The following is a 14,098-nucleotide window of genomic DNA, read 5'->3' on the forward strand; positions in this document are numbered from 1 at the left end:
CAAGGTCTTCTTCTGGCTATAATGCTCTATTCACGTACCAATAGGGCCAGAAGTTCCTTCTGTCATTCATTCTTTCTAGTCTTAAAAACAAAAAACAAACCCATATGACAACTGGGATCCTGCAAAGAGTTCTCTCGGCCCCTTCACTCTGCATTACAGCCTCTCTAAGCGTGAACATGGCATGAAATTTGGTCGTAGGTTCTCATCACGAAAGTAAGGAATAATGCCATGTAGAGTTCTGAAAAAGTCTAGACAGATGGAGGCTTGAAACCTCAATGTTTCTAAATTGTGCCTCCGAATTATCTCCAATTTGGTTAGCGGCTCACTCAGGAAGTAGCCAGCAGGAAGCTGAGACCTCTAGGCTGGGTTCATAACGATGTAATCACTATCAATCACTGTGCACACAGAGATGTTTTGCACATCAGTTTCACGTTTTTCCTACCGAGAGTACTTAATTAAAGGGCAGCTCTACTTTTGGTGTCATGTTGCAGGAATTTTACAGTGAAAGCATAAATTATGAACGTTGGGTTAGTAAAAGGATGTCTAAAAACAGAACTGCTTTCTGTATTCTGACATTACAGCAGGCTGAACCACGCTAGGCCAAAAAGCTTTTTCCTTCCATGATTTATTATATGCTGAAGTGTACTTGCCAAACCTAACAGTACAGGATGGGCTGCAAGATACTGTATGCACAGAAACAAGTTCAGTTGGATGTCATGGAATAGTTTATTTGCCAAGCTGTACACGAGATTAATTAAAACTTTTGTATTCCCTCCATGCAGGGATAGAATCATGAGATGTTGACTCATCAACTGAACTTGTTCTAGGGGACACAGGAGCTGTATAGGATGAGAAGACTTGGAGCACCAGGCGCTGTGACATTTACCTGAATTCAGGGCTGATTGCAAATGCTTTTGTTTCTCAGTATCTCTGGGGAGAGTTTCCTTTGTGGTCAGAAGAAACAGGCACCTAGGGCACGAGGTATTTGGGGCCCCAGTGCTTAAATGCACACCAGGTGAAGCTCACACCTGGATGAGGTCTTGCTTCCATTTAAACCAAGGGTTTCTTAGTAACTTTTAATCACAAACAATTGTCTGCAATGGATACCATTTGGTATCTTGATTTTACAAAGAGCTCTATGACTAGTATCAAATGATCTCAGGTTTGTCAAAACAAGTCTGGCAAGAGCAAGAAGACCTGTGATTTGGAGGACAATGTCTGAGAAGCCTCAAACCTTCCCATCAGTGAAGCAGCCCTCAGTCACAGCCTCAAGAAATCTACTGTTAACCTCAACACATTCCCCTTATTACACAGCCATTCTTGAGGCCGTGGTGTTCTTTAGAAAGGCGCTCATATTTCTATGAAGGGAGGAAAAAAAAAAAGGTGATCTAACCAGTCATGGAAAAGAACAAAAGAATATATAGAGGTCATAAACAACAAGCCCAGTATTTTAAAGATTTAATAAAACAAATACACGTATCACCAGCCTGCGCTTTCCCTGAATCATAAGCCAAAGGACACGAAGCAAGAAGGCTCTTTACGAAAATGGCATTTTCTAGGCATGAAAGTCAGGCTGGGGAACACCTCAGTAACCAAGAAAGTGGACTTGTTTCACTTGTGAGGCAACGCATGAAATCAGCACCTGGAAAAGGTTTTGCAAGATTGTGAATCTAAACATTTCATGTAGTGGTTCACTTAGGAGGACTCTCTGAAGGTAGCAACACAGATCTATGAACTGTTTTTAGTATATATGAGAAATGACTCACAATAAGGCTCTACCCTCTATCTAAGTCATTGTTCCCTAGCTTTGGGGTGAAATTATATTTACTTGGGAAATACCAGCTCTCTCATATGACCCAAAAGCTCTGATTGACAATATGTGCTTAATTAATTAAAAACGAGGAAATATGACTCCCTTTGTAAATAAAGATTGGTAGACGGAGGCTTTCAAATTATGTAGTCTTTGAATGACAAAAATAATGAGGACTTTAGAGAGTTAAAAGTTTGGAAATTTAACGGGAGAACAAGACCTGGCCTTGTTCCCAATACCTTGAGTGCATTTCTGACGTTTCTCCAACAGCTGAGGATCCAGAGATTATCAGATGCTGGCAAATTAACCTTTCAGCAACTCGGCTGTTTATGAAGAGGCCGACCGCATTAGGCAACATTACATAATCCATTCCTCCATTATCGGAACCAGCAGAAGGCAACATGTAGGCTGATAATTCGAAAAATCAAGCAACCCATCTCTAGTATTTCCTTCTGAAAAGTTGTAAAACGGAGTAAACAAGACCTAGGAAATTTTTATGTTGGTCAAGTACAGGCTGATGAGCCTAGAGACGTCACCTTTTTGATGCCTACTTCCATTTATTGTGGCACTACTGGACAATAATGAGATCACTGGGAAGGCAAACGTAACCTTTGTGACCAATAAAAATCAGAGTCTATTCACAAATTTAAAAGAAAACAGAGTCCTTGGATCTGAGCAAATGTGCAAAGCAGAGGGTTGGTCTGCTACTGGGATTGCAGCCCTCCCTACCAGGCTGGAGACACTCAGTAATGGGATGTATATGGATATCTGAATTGACTGTGTAAACACATTTCAAGGTTGACTATAATTTGAAGGTTACTATACTCATGGTCAAGTAATAAGATCAAAGACTCCAAATGGATTTTAAAAACTCCTGTGGAGCAGAGCCTGGAATGTAAGTGACTCTTGAACAAGTAATTCTGCTTGCAAATAAAATACCACCAAATTAGTAACAATAACAAATACCTCTTGAAAAAATGGGAGGTGAAAGTCAAGAGCCATGACAGACCTTGAGGGTATGAAAGATAAAGCTCCTCATAAATAATGACAACCATATAAATGTGTTTGAAATGTGTTTCTCTGGTGTCCTTCCATTTTAGAGTATTTAGAGAAATTAAGCAGGAGGCTGTGGAATGAAAGCTGGGCACCCTTCTGTGGTCTTTGTGCACAGTTGTCTCCCAGAGATTACACGTTTCATCATTTGTCTGTTTGCTACGTTGTGACCCTTTTGAGGGCAACGGCCATGTTTTATTTACATTTGTGTCCTCTGGGGCTAGCACAGTACCTGGTACATGACAGATACCCTCAAGAACAAGATGGAGAACACAGAGTTAATAATAGGATCAGACAGCCTTGTTGCACTGGTTACTCAATCAGTGGTGGCCTAGAGATGGGCAAGATGGAAGGACTCGGCTATTGCCATGGTTTGGCATTTTTATTAGTGAGCAGGATAGCACCCTAATGGCATACTAACAGATTATAGTGCTAGTAATAATAACAGTTACAACCATGTTAATTATTAACACTTTCATCGCACTTACTATGTGACAGACACTGTTCTAGGCACTTTACACGTATCGATCCATTTAACTCTCAGGTCAGCCCCATGAGGGAGGGAGATACAATTACTGTCCCTATTTTACAAATGAAGAAACTGAGGCACAGAGAAATTAAGTATCTTGCCAAAGGTCTTGGCTAAAAAGTGGAGGAACATGTTTTGGAGCCCAGGAGTGGCTGGAGGGTCTGTAACTGTCTTGCCATGATGTAGTGTTCAGTCTACTAAATGTGGTAAAATGGTATTAGAATGGTATTTCTTTAACCAGAAAAAGAGGGGAAATGCCCTATGAACTGGTTAGACCACACGTAGAGTGTTGTGGAGGGTTCTGGTGTCATATTTTAAGGAGAATATCTCTAGTCTGGAAATGGTCCAGAGGAGAACTCTAGGATGTTTGAGGAAGCATTAGATTAACAAAGTATATGTGACCTGGAAATGAGAACTTAGGGTGGTGATGTGCTCATTCACCACCTATGGAGGTTTACACTGCTCATGGGAGAAGGAATTAGATTCCTACTGTAGCTCTTGAGCACAGACCTAGGGCAATGTTTAAAAGTAGCCAAGAATCAGATTTTGATTTAACATGAATAACAATCATTGAGTGAGGTTGGAAGTGGATCTTTCCTCAGTCAAGCCTTTGGATGAGACCGCAGACCCTGAGCCAATAACTTAAATGCTGAGAGAAGGTGAAGAAGAGGGCCCAACAAGCTATACCCATATTCCTGACCCACAGAAAAGGTGAGATAACAAATGTGTGCTATTTTAAGTCATGTAGTTTTGGGTGTTTTTTTTTAATATAGCAATAGATAACTAATAGATACACCTGCACTACAGACTTGCGTAGTCAAATACCATTCTTCACGTATGCAGTATGGAGAGTCCTGTTGGCTACAGATTGGCTTTTGTCAGTTACACTTGCACCTAGACTTTATAGCAGAAGGGATTACCGAATGAGATTATCAGTAAGTAGCAACTCTTCATCAAGGGGAAATCTCAGATACGAAGCAACTCTGTGTTTTTACACTAACAGAGCTTCCTGGCTCCTAACTTAGACTATATACCAATGCCCCTCCCTGCTGCATATCTAGGATGCTGGGGTTATCCAAAGAAATACAGAAATCATAAAATAAAATGAAGAATTCTGCATATTTTCTCAAGTTTTGTGGTTTTGGTGTTAGAGTTGGTTATTGGGCTTCTGAAGCTGCAAATAGAGAGGGTAGAGATAGGGTGTGGGAGGTTGGTTACAGTTGAGGTGACTGCTGACAATTAGAGAAGAGACACTAAAAAAACCCAACCAACCAACCAAACAAACAAAAAAACAACCCAATTGTAGTAATCCAAGGCTATTTGGTGCGGGGGCAAATAGACTTTGTCAACCTCAACAGGTGCTGAGGACAGCCCAGGAAAAACAAATGCTGGTTTCATTTTGTTCAGTTAAAAAAGGCAGTAAAATCTGTAAGACATTTTAAAAAAAATTGTCACCAAGAATGTTTTAAAAATGGTACTTCAGTGAGCAAATTCTTGGTTTTCCAGAAAAATTTAGCTATCCTCAGATAGTCTCTGAGGTTGTTAGATTATGAATGTTGGACAGAATACGGTACAAGTTATAAAGGAAGTCTTTCTACAGCTCTCTGAGAAAGTCAGAGGCACAGACAGGAAATTTGGGCCCCCAAATTAAGGAAGGACTTGCTTACTCTTTCTAAACTATAAAAAAAAAAAATACCCTCCCTTCCTTGCCATGCCTCTACACTACCCTATAACTCAGGAATTACTTGGATGGTAGTTTTACTTATGGAGAAAAGACTATTAACTTTCTATTGTTAAGACTTTTCCTTGAGGCACCTTCTTCAGAGAGGTTGAAATGAAAGATAAATGCAGGAATTTAGAGATTTCCGATCACATATTAGATATCATTTTGCGAAATTAGCCCCCAAAACCAGCTCCCTGGTTGGTTTCCTGAAGCCTGTTGGCTTCTATGTCTCCACAGATTTCAGAGGGCACTTGACCAGACATTATGTCTATAAAGATGCTGTCTTAATACAAATAAAATGATTCTAATACCCAACAGCAAAAAGGTAACTTTTACTGCACACTCATTACGTGGCAGGCAGTGCTTCAAGCATTTTTTTTTTTTTTCGGTACGCAGGCCTCTCACTGTTGTGGCCTCTCCCGTTGCAGAGCACAGGCTCCAGACACGCAGGCACAGTGGCCGTGGCTCACGGGCCCAGCCGCTCCGCGGCATGTGGGATCTTCCCGGACCGGGGCACGAACCCGTGTCCCCTGCATCGGCAGGTGGACTCTCAACCACTGCGCCACCAGGGAAGCCCTTCAAGCACTTTTACATGTACAGACTAGTTTGATATGCACAAGCCAGCCCCCTATGCAGGAAGGGTGGGGTGACACTGTGATTATCCCCATTTCACAGATGAAAAAACTGAGGCACTAAAATGGTTAGGCTTTGAACCTAAGCAGTCTGGCTCTATGGCTTGTGCTTGTAACCACTACATTATACTGTCTCTCATTATGCCTTGTATTTACACAGCAATTTGTAACAGTCATTCACCTTTGAAAAAATATTTACAACACCTGGAAATGAGAGAGGAGCGGGGGCCTGGAAGGCAGGTGACTAATCAAAAGTTCAGTGTATGCGTTGGAATTCACCTGTCCTACAGGAATAATTCTTCAAGTATGAAGTCAATAGTTTCACACTAAAAAGTTTATCTAGCTACTCTTTTAGGTTTAAGTGTCACCATGTTTAGGAAGTATATGTAAAGCAACGTACAATTCAGGTGAAAGAAATTAAAGTGACTGCATTTGAGGGAGCATATTTGAAGCATTTGACAATCAGGTGGAAGTAAGCTGGGGAATGAGAATCATAGCCTGTTCACATAAATGGAAATAAACAGCTGGAATAAGTTATGAGGAAAACTGAGGGAAGCAACGGGTCTAAGTGAGTGTGTCAGGTGGAGATTTGTTTTCCCAGAAAAGAAGGTTCAGACTTGCTAAACAGGGTTGATACGGTGAACTCCAAAGGCCCATTTTTGCTCCTAAAATCCTTCTAGTACAGAGATGTATCTCATATTTGTGCAATTAACTTGGCTTATCAATGTTTTCAGCTCCAAGAGAAAATAACCATGTATTTAAAAAAAAAATCAATACAATTTTCCATCTCTTTTGATAATATGAAGGTGAAGGGTGGTGGAAGACTCATATCCTATTGTACAATTTGTCTTTCTACGTAGAATAAGAGAAAACTCATGAGACTAATCATATAGTTCTCAATGAGCTACGTTACCACTTTTACATGAAAAAGGATTCTAATGCACCAGGGTTCTACAATATAAATCTGGATCAAGTCAATAAAACAAACAATTTTCAATTGAAGGATGACAAGAGGACCATGGAATGATCTGATGATTTTAGTAAAGTTTCTTGTTCATGAGGGTCTTCATAAAACAATAAAAATAAAACCTAGCTGTATTGATTCAAATCTTTGTTTCCAACCCAAATCTTATTTTTCAATTCATAAGCAAATAGAAAACACCTCTCCAAAAGAGGAATAGCAGAGAATCTTTTTTTTTTTCTCATTTTGAGCTGCTGTGTGGGGTCTGGGATATCTTCTGAGGATGTGTGCAGACATGTGGCTGCTGGAAGTCAATTGTTTCACCATCAAAAAGACTTGCATGTGGTTTTCATGAAGAACACATTCTCAAACACACAGTTCAGGATGAAGGAGAAATATAAAACATCTTGTAATTGTTTTAAAATAAACTCTTATACTGTTTATTTAGTTTTAATCTCCGTGTTGTAGATTGGTTATGCACTTGTTAATCACTGTTGTATGTATCTCTAGACAGAGTTGTAAATAACTTTTCAGTCCAAGTGAAATATGCTTGCACATGTTTATATGCAAAGTATGTGTGTATTTATGCCTATGTATAAATATGTGTACAATAATAATAGATTAGTGATCATGCAATATAGCACCCTAAGGTTCTGGCACTATGGTCAGTTTCATATACAATGCGAATATTCTTTTTTGGTAATATATAGAGATGAAGTAAAAATATAAATTGATTGTTTCATTTGCTTTTTTTGCTTGGCAGTTCTGTGTTTGCAAATTGAAATGACTAAAGAAAGAGAATCCTAGTTATGAATATTCTTGTTCAGTTCATGGATCTTGGTTAGTAAAATTGCAATTCTCTTTGTAACATCAACTCACTGTCTATAATTTTGAAAACAAAAAAGGAAAATATATGAGAAATACTGATTCACCCTTGGCCTTTATGCCACATAGAAAATAAACAGAAAATACATTATTTTGAAGAAAATTTAAAATGTATATAAATACACAACCACAACCACCTGAAATTCTCCCTGGTGTTTATACAACTCGGCATTTTCATGTCTACATTAAATTGCCTGGAAAAGTGCTTAATTTCCACTCCACTTTGTCCTGTGTTGGAAATTCTTAGATGCTATACTAACAGTCTTTCCAGCCTATAGTAAATCTCTTCTCCAAAGAGAAAAACTGAGGTAGGCAGGATAGAAAACAAAGGCAGAAGCTTTTTAATATTTAATCTGTTGTCTTTAATATCTGTTTTCTTGGAGAAACACTAACCCCTGGCAGTGAGGCAGGCCCTCTGCATGTGCCCATTAAGAGTCTACATATAAGCCTGCATATTCATCCTGCGAGGAGCACAAGTCACACAAGAAAGGATATTCCTCTCCTTTAGATACTTACAATTCAAATTTTAATAATGTAGAGCCACGCACATTTAAGTGTAAAATATAAGTTTTTGAATATTGAATAATTATTATTGAATAATAAAATAATAATAAACGAACAAAGTGCCAAAAGGTTCACAGCAAAAGAATAATTAGAACAATAACATGGTGTTCTAGAAGTTTTCCTAGACAAGGTGAGTTCCCAGCTATGCTGCATTTATTCATACAATGGCCCTTTTAATTTTTTCCATTATACACACATGTTTTTTTGAGGGAAGAATGAAGACTGGGGTTAGGGGTCCCAAGAGATGTAGAGGGATGGCAGAATCAGAAGCATATTGAGACGATTTCATTGTAAAACTAGAGAATGAGTTTAAGTATGATAGCCCTGTTTTTTTGTTTCAAATGAGGATGTGTAGAATGGACAGTACACATCCTCAAATGGGAAGGAGAGAGAAACACCAAATGCAGTGAAAGAAACCGAAACCATAAAAATCACAAAGTACCCAAGGTCATATTTACTTTGAAAAACACTTAAGTACTAAGAGTGAGAGAACACTTCAGGCGGACCTTGGGTGCAAATCATATCTATCTCCCTAGAATTTATACCCCAGCCTTTTTCCAAAAGTCGGGGTAGTTTACAAAATTGGTTGTGTGAATTATTACATGTTTTCTCAGTTATTTCCCCAGGGAAACATGCCAAAGGCAAACCCATCATTTCAGCTGATTTAGGGTTTGATGCCAGGGGATTTATAATTGATATGACAACCATAATGGAAAGTGATCATCACACTGGCAACACATGGGCTGACAGTGCGCTAGTCCATTTTGGTGTTTGCCAGTTAGAGACTTGCTCGGATAAATTTTGAGGTTATTTCTGAACTTTTCATTACCAACTTCCTGAATACTAGAAACTAGAAATGTGTTATAAAATAGAAAAGATTTTATCACATAAACATTGCTTACCCCAAATATATTTTTTTCACGTAGTGTTTTATTATTAGGTAGAGGGGGGATGGGGTCTCTTTTTCCTCGGCTCAGTTCACAGAAGATCACAGGGTAACCCAGACTTCAGTCAGACATTTATCTCAAGACACAAAGAGATTTATGGGTTCTGGATATATAAAAGTCTGCTTAAAATAAAAAAATTATCGGAATTTTCATACTTGGCAAAGTCAAATAACTAAAGGATTAAGGCTGATACACGTTTGCCCTATAAATCTATCGTTAACCAAATGTGACACAATGCTTCAGGTATGTCAGATCCCAACTTGCTCTAAATGTGTAGTTAAAAATTTCTCTTAATCACAGTAAATATTTCACGATAAGGAAAATCTCTCTGGCTAACTATCGCAGTCCTCAAAAGCAAACCTCCCAATTTTACAGATCCATAAAGGCAAATACTGGAAAGAGGAGAAAAAAATCCAAAGGTAGAACCATCTAGGTCATTAGGAAAAGTGGTCAGGCAAGGAAAAACAATTTACAAAATACGGTTCTTAGAAAAAAATAAAATAGAGATAATCCAGCCTTGCAGTTATTAAACAAACACTTCTAGAATGCAAGCTCCATGAGGACAGCTTGTATTTCACCGCACACAGGAGTCAGCCAATAAATATTGCATGAATGAATACCACTATAGAGCCCCTGCCTCAGGAGAAGCTGTGAATGCTATCATGCATTTGGAAAAAAAAAAATCTTTTGCTGATAACTCTCCACCGTGTAGGGAAGAAAAGTCATTTTTAAAGGTGAGAAAACGAGCCTTAAAAATATGCCCAAGTTGCCCACTGAAGAGCTAGCTCCCCGAGGGGCTATTAGGAATCTCTGCTTTCCAGGTTGTTACGGGGGAGATGATGCTGTGTTCTAAAAGCTGGGACGAAACACAAGTACTGTTCCCTAGAAGGGCCACTCCTGATGGCTGACGTGGTGACTGTGAGGTGGGTAGGAATTAACTGCTAAGAAGAAAAACTAAGCACTTGGGAGCCAATCACTGCACACAGGTGGCTCTCTCTTCCTTGAAATACAATCAATTCAGGTAGGCTTTTGTTTACAGTAGCTTTTATCTAGAAGATAAGGTTGTAAAAACATCAATCAAAATGAAGTACTACTGTTTCTGGCCATATCTCAGCAGGTTCATCTGTTTTATTTCTTCCTCCCTTTCCAAATACCTTAAGGTGTTTAAGATGAGCGAAGAGATATCAAACTATTAAAGTGAACTGTATTTGTATGACACACGGATTTGCACCCCATGAACCACAAATACCATCCCTACGGTGCCTGAGCATTCCCAGGTTCAGGAGGAGCCTGTGTTCCTGTTGCTTTGCTTTTCGATCACATATAAACTTTACAGAATGATCTTTACGCCATTTTCAATAGTGCTGCTTTAAGAAAATGAGGAGTTGATGGCTTCTCTATGTTGGTGTGAGGCTTTTAACTTATTTCTACCCTGCCCTTTCCCCCAAAAGGCGTGTATAATAAAATAGCAAAATAGAAAATTGAGCTCAGGAAAAGAAGAATGCATTTTACGGTTAAACTGAACTTCGAAGGTCAACTGCACAGTTAACAAAATTTTAAATTTAAGACCATAAAGACCCTACCTGATTTTATTTTTAACTGCATTACTTATTTAATGCCAGATCCGTACAATGAAGCTCTGAGGCAGGGACGTTTCCAAGTGATGAGGGTAACTGTTGAGGGAGTGAAAAGGCACACTGGCTCAACTCCGGTGGCTCAACTGGCTCAACTCAACAGGGCAGTGAGGTGGGCAGGAGAGGCCTGACCGTCACGCACAGACAGACGCATGGGAGGGCAGCTGTACTGGTGGTCACCTGGAAACAGACCTTAAAGCTAGACACAGCTGGCAGTCCCCCCACCCCCCACCGCGGGCTGGATGCAGGTTGTACTGAGGGTCTGCATGGTGGAAAATATCTTATCTGTCCTTCTTCAGATTACAAGTCATTCTTCAGGGCTGGGCTCTGTAATTTTTCTGCTTGATCCCCTTCTAAATACAACTAGAGTAAGGCATTCTAGTAAATGTAATGCCTGGTGGTTAACCCATTTCAGACTCAAGTCAACTAGATTCAAAGGATACTTGACTGACTTTGCTCCAAGTTTATCTTGCTGCCATAGTCCCAATCTTTGGAACTGGCAGAAGATACAGACTATTTGATTTTTATTTCTTTGAGGAAAATAACACCGCTGATAATCATAATAATAGCCATAAACATAATCATAACAGCAGCTGGTACATACTGAATGATCACCACGTGCCAGCTACTCCTCTAAGCTATTTGTACGTATTATCTCATTTAAAACAAAAGCCCTATGAGTAGTAGCCAGTAGTAGTACTTACACTTTCATGTTGAGGAAACTGTGCTAAAGCTGTGCTAAACTGACCATAATGATGACCGTGAAGAGAATTAACACCTGCATGCTTACCGTGTGCCTAGCACCGCACTAACCACTTCATGTGTGTTATTTCATTTACTACATGCAATAAACCTACGAGGTATGAAGTATTACTAGCGCCATTTTACAAACGAGAAAACAGAGACACGGAGAGGTGAGGCCGCTTACTCATGCGAGGAGATAAAGCTTGAAAGTGGTGCAGGTGTTAACCCATGTCCTCTGCGTGCAGGGCTCCCTCCCTGAGTAGCTATGCTACAAGGCCTTCTGCGCTTCAGAGTCCCCCAAATACTCTTCCAAACCCTTACAACATCACTACCAACCACCTCCCCATGCCAATCTCAAGGTAAGGCTCCTGTCTGTCTAGGTTCAATACGAATGCTTTACTAAAGGATTCTTCCACGCTGGACAAATCTTTCCTCTTCCATAAAATGTGGAGGCTGGAAGACATCATCTTTAATGTACCTTTCATTTTTAACTTCCTGTGTCTTGTTCTCCATCTGTAAAGCAGGTATAATAGAACTTGTATCCTGGAATTCAAGGTGGATTTGAGAATAAATAAGCTTCACTGCATTTTAATTTGTTGTTAATTCATTGTTGCCCCCTTACAAAAATTCTGCCCAATAGTGGAATGTAATAAAGAAACCTCCCAACCCTTGTTCCCCTCCCCCCAACCAATGAATGGGTAGATCTATGTCCAGAGGACTGGAAATAGACCCATTAGGAGAAAGAAAACCAGATCAAATAATAATCCAGGCAGTATTGGGAAGTACTTTATCCAGGGAGAAAACAAGATGAAGAACTGGGTAGGAAGTGTGAGTAAAGCAGAGTCAAAACATTTCCTTCATTTCTAACTAGACTAGATGCTTCCTGGAGCCAGAAAGCAGGAAAGGTCACATCATACAGTCATTCCTGCCCTTAAAAAGAAAAGCTGATCAGCTTCATGGGACCAGGAGAAACTCTACTTCAACAGAGACTTGACAAAAAACACTGATGATGTCAGTGATTTAAATTTTACTTAAATATATGTTCCTGCTCTTAATGACATGACTCTGCTGAGCCTGTTCCCACATTTTGGTCCCAGGTCATCCACTAAGAAGGGCTGCACACATAGATTTCAGAACAGTGCCTTGAGATTTCATTTTACCATCCCAGATACACTTCTTTTTAGACCAAGGGCATTTTGAAGTCTCCCCAAGCTTAACAGTTCATCTTTGTAATAAATGGTTTCAGTATTTTTAAAAAGGGAGAACATAAAAGGAACAACCTTGAGCATTTTTTTTAACATCTTTATGGGAGTATAATTGCTTTACAATGGTGTGTTAGTTTCTGCTTTATAACAAGGTGAATCAGTTATACATATGTTCCCATATCTCTTCCCTCTTGCGTCTCCCTCCCTCCCACCCTCTCTATCCCACCCCTCTAGGTGGTCAGAAAGCACCGAACTGATATCCCTGTGCTATGCGGCTGCTTCCCACTAGCTATCTACCTTACGTTTGGTAGTGTATATATGTCCATGCCACTCTCTCACTTTGTCACAGCTTACCCTTCCCCCTCCCCATATCCTCAAGTCCATTCTCTAGTAGGTCTGTGTCTTTATTCCCGTCTTACCCCTAGGTTCTTCATGACATTTTTTTTTCCTTAGATTCCATATATATGTTAGCATACGGTATTTGTCTTTCTCTTTCTGACTTACTTCGCTCTGTATGACAGACTGTAGGTCCATCCACCTCACTACAAATAACTCAATTTCGTTCCTTTTTATGGCTGAGTAATATTCCATTGTATATATGTGCCACATCTTCTTTATCCATTCATCCGATGATGGACACTTAGGTTGCTTCCATCTCCTGGCTATTGTAAGTAGAGCTGCAGTAAACATTGTGGTACATGACTTTTTGAATTATGGTTTTCTCAGGGTATATGCCCAGTAGTGGGATTGCTGGGTCATATGGTAGTTCTATTTGTAGTTTTTTAAGGAACCTCCATACTGTTCTCCACAGTGGCTGTACCAATTCACCTTCCCACCAGCAGTGCAAGAGTGTTCCCTTTTCTCCACACCCTCTCCAGCATTTATTGTTTCTAGATTTTTTGATGATGGCCATTCTGACCAGTGTGAGATGATATCTCATTGTAGTTTTGATTTGCATTTCTCTAATGATTAATGATGTTGAGCATTCTTTCATGTGTTTGTTGGCAATCTGTATATCCTTGAGCATTTTCAACTAATACTTAAGGACTCTGGAAACAGGATAAAGGAAACTTCTGACTTAGGAAACAAATGAAGGTTGATATTTGAAACTGTCCTGACAAACTTTTTGGACACTGAGGCTGGCCTTTGAGGCAGATGGGGTCTTTAGGAAGCTCAGCGGCCAGCACCAATTTCTAAAGGTGGCCAAACCCTTTGTTTTCTCATGGTCAACGAAGCTATTTTATCAGTTAATTGCAGGAAAAAAATATGAGACTAAGGACAGAATTTTTTTTTTAAGTAACAGGTGAAGGATCACGTGTGAGTGTGGAAAACTGCAGGTCTGGACTCAAAGGAGCGACACACTTTAGTGAACTCTGGGTTCCATTCTTCAGCTAATGGTGGGCAAAACACT

At 39.7% G+C, this 14,098-nt stretch overlaps 1 protein-coding gene across 2 annotated transcripts in view; it reads right to left on the reverse strand.

Annotated features, from left to right (window-relative positions):
* Window positions 1–14,098, reverse strand: part of CDIN1 (CDAN1 interacting nuclease 1) — a 223,928-nt gene that overhangs the window by 13,787 nt on the left and 196,043 nt on the right. The window lies entirely within an intron of this gene.

Source organism: Delphinapterus leucas, chromosome 2, assembly GCF_059928025.1.
Source record: "Delphinapterus leucas isolate spDelLeu-1000000601 "Yukka" chromosome 2, BTC_Dleu_Yukka2, whole genome shotgun sequence".
In the NCBI taxonomy this organism is placed as follows: Eukaryota; Metazoa; Chordata; class Mammalia; order Artiodactyla; family Monodontidae; genus Delphinapterus; species Delphinapterus leucas.